The sequence below is a fragment of the Pseudophryne corroboree genome, chromosome 6 (assembly GCF_028390025.1).
Source record: "Pseudophryne corroboree isolate aPseCor3 chromosome 6, aPseCor3.hap2, whole genome shotgun sequence".
Classification (NCBI taxonomy): domain Eukaryota; kingdom Metazoa; phylum Chordata; class Amphibia; order Anura; family Myobatrachidae; genus Pseudophryne; species Pseudophryne corroboree.
The window spans coordinates 455,461,035-455,473,843 of record NC_086449.1 but is presented as its reverse complement, the minus strand read 5'-3'; the positions used below and the strand labels follow the sequence as shown (position 1 = coordinate 455,473,843).

The following is a 12,809-nucleotide window of genomic DNA, read 5'->3' as shown; positions in this document are numbered from 1 at the left end:
GATGGTTGAGGTACGCTACTGCTGTCGCATTGTCCGAGCGGACCTGGACTGGTTTTCCCTGAATAATGTCCTTTGCATGAATCAGTGCCACGTATATGGCCCGAAGTTCCAATATGTTTATTGGCAGGCAACTTTTTTCCTTGGTCCATTCCCCTGAAACACAACCTTCCTGACACTGCTCCCCAGCCCTGGAGACTGGCATCTGTCATCAGAATTTCCCAATCTGATATCCAAAAAGGGTCTCCCCTTGTCCAGACGGGATGTCTGTAGCCACCAGGCTAATGACCTTCTTACTTATCGTAAGAAACATAGTCTGTGTTTTTATTATCGGATGCAAACCATTCCATTTGGCAAGAATCAGACGCTGCAGAGACCTCGAGTGGAATTGTGCATACTCTACCATGTCGAATGTTGACACCATCAAACCCATCACACGCATTGCTGCGTGAATGGATACCTTTTGAATCCTTGACTGGACCTTGGATATCTTGTTCAGAGGTAAAATTACTCTGAAGACTTGAATCCAGTACAGTCCCCAAATGAGTCATCCGTTGTGATGGAACCAGAGACTATTTTGCCCAATTTATGAGCCACCCGTAGTTCTGCAGACACGTTATTGTCTGTTGCAGATAACATAAGAGCAATTCCTGCATCTGTGCCAGGATTAAAAGATCGTCGAGGTATGGAAAAATTCTTATCCCCTGCTGGCGGAGATAAGCTGCCATTACCACCATAATCTTGGTCAACACTCTGCGAGCTGTGGCTAACCCAAAAGGTAGGGCCTGGAACTGAAAATGCTGATGGAGGATAGTAAAACCGGAGATAGCACTGATGGGACAGTGCTATAGGAACATGTAGGTAAGCATCATATATATCCAGGGATACAATATAATCTCCTGGCTCCATGGCCCAAATGACGGTATGTAACGTCTCCATGTGAAACCGGAGGTACCCAAATGTATCTGTTCAGTACTTTGAGATTGAGAATGGGCCATTTGGCTTCTGAACTAAAAACAGGTTGGGAGTAAAAACCCTGTCCTAGTTGTGCAGGAGGAACTGGAATGACTACTCTCGACTGAAGCAATTTCTGAACTGCTTCTAACAAAGCCCTGTCCTTAGTCTCTACCAGAGGCGGGCTGGTACAAAAAAAACCTTAGAGGAGGGTTTTCTTGAAGGCAAAAACATATCCTGAAGATACCGCTTCCTGCACCCAGGCATCTGTTGTAGACTGCTGCCAGATCTGTGAAAACTGAATAAGTCGGCTGCACACCCAGGTGGAGGCCCGCACCATCGCTGATGGCTTTAATATCTGTTTTCCCATCCGGTCCTTTGGTAGCCCAGTGCTTTAAAGTCTTACCAGACTTGTTGTATTGGGGCTGCTTGTCATCACTTTTTCCTTGAGACCTAAATGGCCGAAAAGCCGGAACTTTAGGTTTGAAATTGTATGTGGAAGGAAACTTGACCTTCCTGGAGTCTGCTTCTGACTCCAGAATATCTGTCAATTCTTTACCAAAAAGAATATCTCCAGAAAAGGGCAAAGATTCCAAAACCTTAGATTTTGCATCAGCTTTCCACGTACTTAGCCAAACTGCTCTGCGAGCAGCTATTGTTGAAGCTGATGCCCTGGAGGCAATATTATCCATATCCAATGCTGTTTCTTCCAGGAACATTGCAGCCTGTTTTATATGAGCTATATTGGATTTTTGTTCTCTAGAAGCTATAGAAAAATCCCCCTCCAATGCATCAGCCCAGGCAGCCACTGCCTTTGCCATCCAAGCTGAAGCCATGGCTGGCCTTATGACTGCCCCAGACAGGGAAAAAAAAATGTTTTTTTTTTTTAAAACCATCCACTCTCCTATCCGTGATATCATTTAATGACGTTGAAGGCAAAGGTAATGTAGATTTTCGCACTAATCGAATTACATGCGTATCTACTTTAGGAGCCACCTCCCTTTTTAAACAATCCCCAGCTGGAAGAGATAATTGGAATTCCATTTCCTAGGAATTCTAAACTTCTTATTGGGCATAGCCCAAGCCTCTCCCATAATTTCCGTCAGCTGACCTGACCCTAGAAACCCAGTCTTAACTGTTTTGGGATGTTTAAACACAGGTGCCTTGGTTTTTAACACAGGTTCTGCTGAACGGCTTTCATTACTTTAATTAACTCGGCTATATCCACTGAGCGGACACCTTCCTCCTCCTCTTCGTATGCCGAAGTAGAATTAACTGAGCTTTCATCTTCCGATGAATCCTCTTCTGCATCATGTGTAGCCTGTGAGGGTGAAGATTTACTTACCACCAGCTTATCAGCTTGTTTCTTTTGAGAAGCTGCTGATGGAAGTGATATACCATAAGTGGGGAGCTGCATGTAAGGGTTAATAGTATAACCTATCCCCGGTACAGGAGTTGGAGGAATTATCCGTTCAGCTATACTGGATAAAGTCTGTGCTAATATAGCCCAAGGTAGATCCATCTGCACCTGAATCTGCCTTGTATTTTCCATTAATCCCTGGTGAAAGCTAAAACAATTTGCACACAAACCATATCCTGATAGGTTAACACAGCTTTGCAAGACAAACATTATATGAGTGTTGGTGTTGCTGTGAGTGTACCTTCCTCACCTTTGCCGCTCTTCGACATGATAAATAATCAACAATTCCACAGTGTACTACACAATTTGTGACTGTAATCACTTTAAGCTTTTTTAAAGTGACAAACGATCCGACCCTACCCGGATGCACCAGCATTGAGAATCGGCATAAACAAACTGACAGAAATATAGTAAAGTCAGCAATCACACTAGCAGTCAGTCACATGTTATACATTAGTATAATAAGCAATATGAGCACATCATCAACTATAACTACATTTTAAGTATGTATGAGAACATATTACTGCATCATGTTTAAAACAGATCTAACGTATTCACACGCAACACGAAAAAAAACCACAGTAATAGTATACAGGCTCATATGCAATAGGCACTTATCTAACAATTCGTACTCAAAGGTTAGATAGAGACTTAGTGCTATATAAACCGTACTCAGTAGAGTGGGATACAGGGAGACTCACCTTGCTTCCCGGACCGATCAATACATTAGCGAACACTGAGTGGATCCAGACGCTCCTAGTGTACACTGCCGCTCCATGAACCTACAGTATAGTGAACACAGACGCTCAGTGAACACTGACGCACCAGTCACACAGCCGCCTATGCGGCGACTAGGTCCCCTTCGTGTACAGTGTCAGATGGAAACAGGAAACAGTTCATGGCGGGAGACTTGGAGGAAACTGGTCATGATCCGGGGGGAGGGGCGACCAGGAGAGCGTCCGACTCCCCACTGCTGACATCAGCCCTAGGGATTGCGCCCTCATACTAATCCTGGAGCCTCTGATCCCTAAGGCAGCGCTGGTGCACCCAAGGTGGCACCCGCATCAGCGACTGTTTGGTGATCTCCTCCCAAAACAGTGCAGCTGTGTCCATATTCCCCTTCTAAGCGGAACCGATGCCTAACCTTCTCCCCGTGCTCCGGCCACAGCCTGGTAATGTCTGCTGGACCTGCTAGTATATCCGACACAGACGCCCGCCGAAACAGCACTGTATTCGTAGGTAAACGTTGTCGCGAGACAGCAGAGAGTTGTTGGAGCAACTCTTTCTACGGTACGTATAAGACGCTGTTTAGAAAGATCACTCAGAAAAACAGTAAAACCATAAAAATAAGAAAGCTTAGGGCTGCTAAATACCAGAAGCCCTCTGACCATGGTCCGGGTCCTGCCGCACCAAACAAAAAAAATGGATTTGCCTGAGCAAGGAGGCGGGGATATATGGACAGGCCCGTTGCATGCTGGGAGGCTGGAAAAGCTTTGACCGATTGGTGCAAATCCACTGTTGCTTCATCATATCCCATTGTTATCCAGTGGATAACCTGCCAGAGAAAGAGCAGAGTTTTATAGACACCAAGGTAAAGTGTTACCTCTTAGGAACCTCAGCTACTAAGCTCACACAGAGCTGTGTGACATGAGGAACTCGCAGCTTCTGTAATACAAGCCTCTTTACTTATATTTCCTGGTCCTTGGTGACTGGTGAACAGAGTCAGGCGATTCAGAGTCTCAGGCTGGCACAGGATTGGATAGCTACAGGTCAGGTGATCAGATCCTGTCATGTCAGTACTCCAGGTTAGGCTCTGATGTGGAGTGAGGCCTAGCAGGCCAGAAAAACACTGAAGCCAAAACTCCTAAAATGAGCAGAATATACTGGTTTTTAGACCCAAACACCAGAGAGTCGAGTACAGTGGAGAATGTATCTGGTGACCACTGGAGTCAGAGAGGCATATAGTGTAATGACAATGATTGCTGTGTAGGCACAGCATAGAGAGACTTGTAAATTCAGTATTCACACAGAAGGTTAATCAACACAGGTGGAGCTCGTTAACTCTCACCTTCCAGGCAGAGAACTCAGCACTCAGGAAACTCATGGTACTGGCAATCTTTTTATCCCAGTGAGCAGAAGAGACGCAGGATCCTGGACAGATGGCGGAGGTAAGTCACGAAATATGAGAACTACAGTCAAGATCATGACAGCATCCACCAGAAGAGCTTCCGGATCACTGGTGTGCGAGAAGTACCTCGGCAGTTTGTGCTGTGCGAAGACACCATCAAGTCGATGTCCAGCAATCCCAGAAGCTGAAAAACGACTGGATGTAGAGCCCACTCGACCAAGTGAACATCCTGGCTGCTTGGGAAGTTTGCGTCCAAATATTGGACTCTGGCAATTAAGGCATCCGAAGAGGATGTTCTGCCCAATTGAGAATTATTTCCTTCATGGTTCCGCCACTGCCGCCCTGATGGTTTATGCAGGTGACTGTCACAGTGTCAGACTGTACCTGGCCTGGACAATGCGAGTTCTGCAGACTGCTCGGAGTTCCAGAATGTTGATTAGTAGCCGGCACTCCTGAGCAAACTATCGCTCCTGAAAAAGGTCTGCTGACAGGTGACTGCCCCCTACTTTCGAAGAGTTGCATCGGTGGTAGAGTAGGACCCAGTCTTGAATCTAAAAAGCGTGGATTTTGTCCAAGTGGGACCTCTGGAGCCGCCACAAGAGGTAGTGATAGACTTCTGAGAGTGGATAATCTTTTGTGTCTGTAGTTGCAAATAGGATCCATTCCACTAGGCCAGAACTCCCATCTGAAGAGACTAGGAGTGAAACTAATCATATTCCAAATGTAACATCTCCTAAGCCTAAAACGGAGTCAAGGAGTACTTCCTCCAATTTATGACACATCCATGGGACTGGAGAAGATCTATCACGATCTATCATGAGACGGATGTGTTCCTGAGGAACAATTGGTGACAGGGCCTGGATAAGTAGGTCGACCAGAAAAGGTAGAATTTGGATACCCCTCCGCCGAAGATGAGCTGCTACGACTTTTGCGAAGATACGAGACACTGTGGAAAGGCCAAATAGCAATGCCCAAAATTGGAAATGTTCCTCCCGGACTGCAAACCTGCGGAAGCACTGGTGACTAATCTGGATGAGAACATGCATATAGGCATCCTGGATGTCCAAAGAGGCCATGAAATCCCCCGGCTCCAGAGCTAGTATGGCGAGAGACCCCATCCAGTATGAGACTCCATGCAGAATGTGGGGACCCGCAAGTACCTGTTGAGTGTCTTCAGGTTGAGGATTGGCCGGGAGGACCTCTCCTGATCAGGTTCCGAACCAAAAAGAGGTTGGCATAGAAGCTGTGCCTTACCGATACAGGGAACCGTAACAATTACCTTGGAGGCTAGCAGGAAGTGAATGGACTCTCACAGAACATCCGCTTTTCCTGGATCTACTGGAAGGCCCGTGGGTAAAAAAAAAACTGGGCCAGAGAAAACTTCCAAAAGGTTAAAGTGTAGCCCTGGTAGACTACACCTCACACCCAGGCATCCGATGTGGTCGCTATCCAGGTCTCTAAAAAAAGCAGAAGCCGGCCTCCATGCTAGGGTCCCCAAGGGGGAAAGACCCATCCCATCACGCGGCAGAACGTTTTGTAGACCAGGGCTATTAACCTTGGGGCTTGGAGCCATTGGCTTTTCCCTGCAGATAAAAGGAGCAAAAAAAAACAAACAAACACACTCTCAACCAAGGGCTGCCACAAAAAGGAAGACAGTCTTGAAAGCTGTCACCATGGCCACAATCTTGACCAATTCTGGACCAAAGAGAATGTCCCCTGAATAAGCAAGAGCCTCAAGGGCCTTCTTAGTGTCTGTGTTAGGAAGAAAGCCAGAGCGTTTGCTTAGCTTACACAGAGGAAGCCAATTAGGTCCTAACTGCTATGTTACAGGCTAGGTTTGAAAAATGAGTTAGGAGCTGGTTGGTTAGTACTTTATCACCATGAAATGTATCACTTTTCAAGGATTAGCACATATGGCCCACTGACCTCAAGCACGGGGCCACCACCTTAGCAGTTTCCTGTTACATAACTTCCCTGGTAGTCTAGTTTTGTCACAGCGCGCCAGATCCCGGCACTTACTTACAGGGTCATATGGTGCTGGTGTCTGGGGACTCCTACGAAGCAGTGGGCAGGTAGTCCCCGGCACCTTGTGATCCAGCTGGTGCAGGGCTGCTGGCGTCCCTCTCCCTTACTGGCAGCGCTCCTGTGTTTCCGAATTTGCAACTCCTGTGGGGTACGCTTGCTGCCCAAGTGCTGAATTTAAAAAGATACAGACACATCTAGATGGGAAGTGTCACTGGGCGCCAAATTCAGGTCTCTACCTATAAAAGGAAGCCCAGGGGATGGTTCCTGTGCCAGAATATAGGCTCATACCTTGCTCTATCGCACCTGACCCTTGTGTTATCAGCCATCTGTTTCTGACTTCAGCTATACCTAGTGATCTGGTTTGGCCTGATCCCTTGATACTGCATTTGGCAATTCCTGGTTTGACCTTGGCTTTCCTGGAGACCCGATTCTGCCTTCTCGATGGTACTTCACCATCCGCCTGTTTCTGACCCAGCTTTTCGACTAGGCACTGTACGGTTCACAATGTGCTTCCAGTTCCACCCAAGTACCTGTACAAGGAGCACCCTAGCACCTGTACAAGGGAACCCAGACAGAGGGCTGTCAGGTGGAGCTATGTCCAGAGCTCCTTTTAGGGGTCCCTGGTAAATAACACTGGCATGTTAGACTCCACGCCTTTGCAATGGATCTTCGCCATTCCAAAGTACGGGCAAGCATCCTCTATCCACCCGAGATTTGTGACAAGTGGTGTTGCAGGCAGGTGACAGCCGCTACAACGTGACTCCCTGCAAGCAGGGAGCCACTATTACATGTCCCCCTATAGCATCCGGCTGTGGCTCCCGGTGTGTGCTGTGGGGTATGGCCAAAAACACTGACTCAGTCGCCAGCGATGCAGCCCGGTCGCTTGGGGTTGGTGGAGCGACTGTGGTAGGAGTCAGTGCTGCCCATTCATAAAAATAAAGAAAAGCAGAGGCAGCTTACAGTCAGCCACATAAAACAGTGCCCGCTGCTGCAGGCATCAACTTAAAAACTAGCTGCCTGTGGCTGGGGGCAGGGTATAGGGAGAGGAGCCTGGGCTGCTAGGAAAGAAAAGTTAACTGTGTGGTGCCCAGATCACGGCACTTATTTACAGGGTCAGATGGTGCCGATCCCCGGGGACTCCTACGAAGCAGTGGGCAGGTAGTCCCTGGCACCCGCTGGCACAGATGACATTAGATCCACAGGCTGTGAACCGGCAATTTAGCAGCTGAAGCAGGTAGCTACCATGATAGGAGTACCCTTCCTCTTGTCAGACATTACAGTAAAAAAAAAAACCCATAGCTGAACAAAATCAGAATAAAAGTGAACCTCTAAAACAGATAAAATGACTTTATATATTAGAAAGTAAATTGAGCGAACTGATCACAGAAACACTCCTGGTATATCATAGCAGGCAAAATACAAAAGGGAACGCTTCTAAAATGGCTATTGATTTTTGCATAAATAGGTCACAGAATAAACACCAACAAGATAATTGCTTCTAAAAATAAGATTTTACTTACCGATAAATCTATTTCTCGTAGTCCGTAGTGGATGCTGGGAACTCCGTAAAGACCATGGGGAATAGCGGCTCCGCAGGAGACTGGGCACATCTAAAGAAACCTTTAGGACTAGCTGGTGTGCACTGGCTCCTCCCCCTATGACCCTCCTCCAAGCCTCAGTTAGGATACTGTGCCCGGACGAGCGTACATAAGAAGGAAGGATATTGAATCCCGGGTAAGACTCATACCAGCCACACCAATCACACCGTACAACTTGTGATCTGAACCCAGTTAACAGTATGATAACAATGAAGGAGCCTCTGAAAAGATGGCTCACAACAACAATAACCCGATTTAGTTAACAATAACTATGTACAAGTATTGCAGACAATCCGCACTTGGGATGGGCGCCCAGCATCCACTACGGACTACGAGAAATAGATTTATCGGTAAGTAAAATCTTATTTTCTCTGACGTCCTAGTGGATGCTGGGAACTCCGTAAGGACCATGGGGATTATACCAAAGCTCCCAAACGGGCGGGAGAGTGCGGATGACTCTGCAGCACCGAATGAGAGAACTCCAGGTCCTCCTCAGCCAGGGTATCAAATTTGTAGAATTTAGCAAACGTGTTTGCCCCTGACCAAATAGCTGCTCGGCAAAGTTGTAAAGCCGAGACCCCTCGGGCAGCCGCCCAAGATGAGCCCACTTTCCTTGTGGAATGGGCTTTTACAGATTTTGGCTGTGGCAGGCCTGCCACAGAATGTGCAAGCTGAATTGTACTACAAATCCAACGAGCAATAGTCTGCTTAGAAGCAGGAGCACCCAGCTTGTTGGGTGCATACAGGATAAACAGCGAGTCAGATTTTCTGACTCCAGCCGTCCTGGAAACATATATTTTCAGGGCCCTGACAACGTCAAGTAACTTGGAGTCCTCCAAGTCCCTAGTAGCCGCAGGCACCACAACAGGTTGGTTCATGTGAAAAGCAGAAACCACCTTAGGGAGAAATTGAGGACGAGTCCTCAATTCTGCCCCGTCAGAATGAAAAATTAAGTAAGGGCTTTTATATGATAAAAGCCGCCAATTCTGACACACGCCTGGTTGAAGCCAGGGCTAACAGCATCGTCACCTTCCATGTGAGATGATATTTTAAGTCCACAGTGGTGAGTGGTTCAACCAATGTGACTTAAGGAACCTCAAAACAACATTGAGATCCCAAGGAGCCACTGGAGGCACAAAAGGAGGTTGTATATGCAGTACCCCTTTTACAAATGTCTGAACTTCAGGTACTGAAGCCAGTTCTTTCTGGAAGAAAATCGACAGGGCCGAAATTTGAACCTTAATGGACCCTAATTTTAGGCCAATAGACAGTCCTGTCTGCAGGAAATGGAGGAAACGACCTAGTTGAAATTCCTCTGTAGGGGCCTTCTTGGCCTCACATCACGCAACATATTTTCGCCAAATGCGGTGATAATGTTTTGCGCTTACATCCTTCCTGGCTTTGACCAGGGTAGGGATGACTTCATCTGGAATGCCTTTTTCCTTCAGGATCCGGCGTTCAACCGCCATGCCGTCAAACGCAGCCGCGGTAAGTCTTGGAACAGACAAGGCCCCTGCTGGAGCAGGTCCTTTCTTAGAGGTAGAGGCCACGGGTCTTCCGTGAGCATCTCTTGAAGTTCCGGGTACCAAGTCCTTCTTGGCTAATCCGGAACCACGAGTATCGTTCTTACTCCTCTCCTTCTTATGATTCTCAGTACTTTTGGTATGAGAGGCAGAGGAGGGAACACATACACTGACTGGTACACCCACGGTGTCACCAGAGCGTCCACCGCTATTGCCTGAGGGTCCCTTGACCTTGCGCAATATCTGTCCAGTTTCTTGTTAAGACGGGACGCCATCATGTCCACCTTTGGTTTTTCCCAACGGTTTACAATCAGTTGGAAGACTTCTGGGTGAAGTCCCCACTCCCCCGGGTGGAGGTCGTGTCTGCTGAGGAAGTCTGCTTCCCAGTTGTCCACTCCCGGAATGAACACTGCTGACAGTGCTATCACATGATTTTCCGCCCAGCAGAGAATCCTTGCAGCTTCTGCCATTGCCCTCCTGCTTCTTGTGCCGCCCTGTCTGTTTACGTGGGCGACAGCCGTGATGTTGTCCGAATGGATCAATACCGGTTGACCCTGAAGCAGAGGTTTTGCTTGACTTAGGGCATTGTAAATGGCCCTTAGTTCCAGGATATTTTTGTCTCCAGGCTTGACCATAAGCCCTGGATATTTCTTCCCTGTGTGACTGCTCCCCAGCCTCGCAGGCTGGCATCCGTGGTCACCAGGACCCAGTCCTGAATGCCGAATCTGCGGCCCTCTAGAAGATGAGCACTCTGCAACCACCACAGGAGGGACACCCTTGTCCTTGGTGACAGGGTTATCCGCTGATGCATCTGAAGATGCGACCCGGACCATTTGTCCAGTAGGTTCCACTGGAAAGTTCTTGTGTGGAATCTGCCGAATGGGATTGCTTCGTAGGAAGCCACCATTTTTACCCAGAACCCTTGTGCATTGATGCACTGAAACTTGGTTCGGTTTTAGGAGGTTCCTGACTAGCTCGGATAACTCCCTGGCTTTCTCCTCCGGGAGAAACACCTTCTTTCTGGACTGTGTCCAGGATCATCCCTAGGAACAGAAGACAAGTCGTCGGAACCAGCTGCGATTTTGGAATATTGAGAATCCACTCGTGCTGCCGCAACACTACCTGCGATAGTGCTACACCGACCTCCAACTGTTCTCTGGATCTTACCCTTATCAGGGAATCGTCCAAGTAAAGGATAACTAAAATTCCCTTCCTTCGAAGGAATATCATAATTTCGGTCATTACTTCAGTAAAGACCCGGGGTGCCGTGGACCATCCCTACGGCAGCGTCTGAACTGATAGTGACAGTTCTGTACCATAACCTGAGATACCTTTGGTGAGAAGGGTAAATTTTGACATGAAGGTAAGCATCCTTGATGTCCCGAGACATCATGTAGTCCCCTTCTTCCAGGTTTGCAATCACTGCTCTGAGTGACTCAATTTTGAATTTGAACCTCTGTATGTAAGTGTTCAAAGATTTTAGATTTTAAAATCGGTCTCACCGAGCCGTCTGGCTTCGGTACCACAATAGTGTGGAATAATACCCCGTTCCCTGTTGCAGGAGGGGTACCTTAATTATCACCTGCTGGGAATACAGCTTGTGAATGGCTTCCAAAACTGCCTCCCTGACAGCGGGAGACGTCGGTAAAACAGACTTTTTGGAAACGGCGAGGGGAATACGTCTCGAATTCCAATTTGTACCCCTGAAATATTACCTGAAGGATCCAGGGGTCTACTTGCGAGTGAGCCCACTGCGCACTGAAATTCAATGAGAACGGGCCCCCACCGTGCCTGAACTTGTAAAGCCCTAGCGTCATACTGAGGGCTTGGCAGCGGCGGAAAAGGGTTTCTGTTCCTGGGAACTGGCTGATCTCTGCAGCCATTTTCCTCTCCCTCTGTCACGAGCAGAAAAGAGGAACCCTTTTGTCCGCTTGCCAACCAGGACTGCGCCTGATAATACGGCGTCTTATTTTGAGAGGCGACCTAGGGTACATCCCCTTTTTTAAGGCAATTCCAAATGCCGTTTGGAATCCCTGACCACTTTACTGGTAGATACAAAGCACTTATACTTGATGCCAGTCGGCAAATATTCCGCTGTGCATCATGCATATATAGAAAAGCATCTTTTAATTGCTCTATAGGCAATAATATACTGTCCTTATCTAGGATATCAATATTTCCAGTCAGGGAATCCGACCACGCCACCCAGCACTGCACATCCAGGCTGAGGCGATTGCTGGTCGCAGTATAACACCAGTATGTGTGTAAATACATTTTAGGATACCCTCCTGCTTTTTATCAGCAGGATCCTTAAGGGCGGCCATCTCAAGAGAGGGTAGAGCCCTTGTTCTTACAATCGTGTGAGCGCCTTATCCCCTGTAGGGGGTGTTTCCCAACGCACCCTAACCACTGGCGGGAAAAGGTATACTGCCAATAACTTTTTTGAATTATCAATTGTTATCGGAGGAAAACCCACGCATCATCACACACCTCATTTTATTTTTCAGATTCAGGAAAACTATAGGAAGTTTTTCCTCACCAAACATAATACCCCTTTTTTGGTGGTATTCATATCAGAAAAGTGTAAACATTTTCCATTGCCTCAATCATGCAATGTGTGGCCCTATTGGAAATCACGGTTGTCTCTTCACGTCGACACAGGAGCCAGTATCCGTGTCGGCGTCTGTATCTGAGGTAACGGGCGCTTTAGAGCCCCTGTATGAGACATCTGGACATGCACAAGCTGAGTAGCCGGCTGTCTCATGTCAACCACTGTCTTTTATACAAAGCTGACACTGTCACGTAATTTCAACAGTACATCCACTCAGGTGTCGACCCCCTAGGGGGTGACAACACTATTACAGACACTCTACTCCGTCTCCACATCATTTTTCTCCTCATACATGTCGAGACAAAAGTACAGACACACAGCACACACACAGGGAATGCTCTGATAGAGGACAGGACCCACTAGCCCTTTGGGGAGACAGAGGGAGAGTTTGCCAGCACACACCAGAGCGCTATATATATACAGGGATAACCTTATATAAGTGTTTTTCCCTTTATAGCTGCTGTATTGTTTATACTGCGCCTAATTTGTGCCCCCCTCTCTTTTTTAACCCCTTTCTGTAGTGTAGTGACTGCAGGGGAGAGCCAGGGAGCTT

At 47.5% G+C, this 12,809-nt stretch overlaps 1 protein-coding gene across 1 annotated transcript in view; it reads right to left on the bottom strand.

Annotated features, from left to right (window-relative positions):
- MOV10L1 (Mov10 like RNA helicase 1) overlaps nt 1-12,809 on the bottom strand; it is a 432,265-nt gene that overhangs the window by 346,310 nt on the left and 73,146 nt on the right. The gene's annotated exons all lie outside the window — the stretch shown is intronic.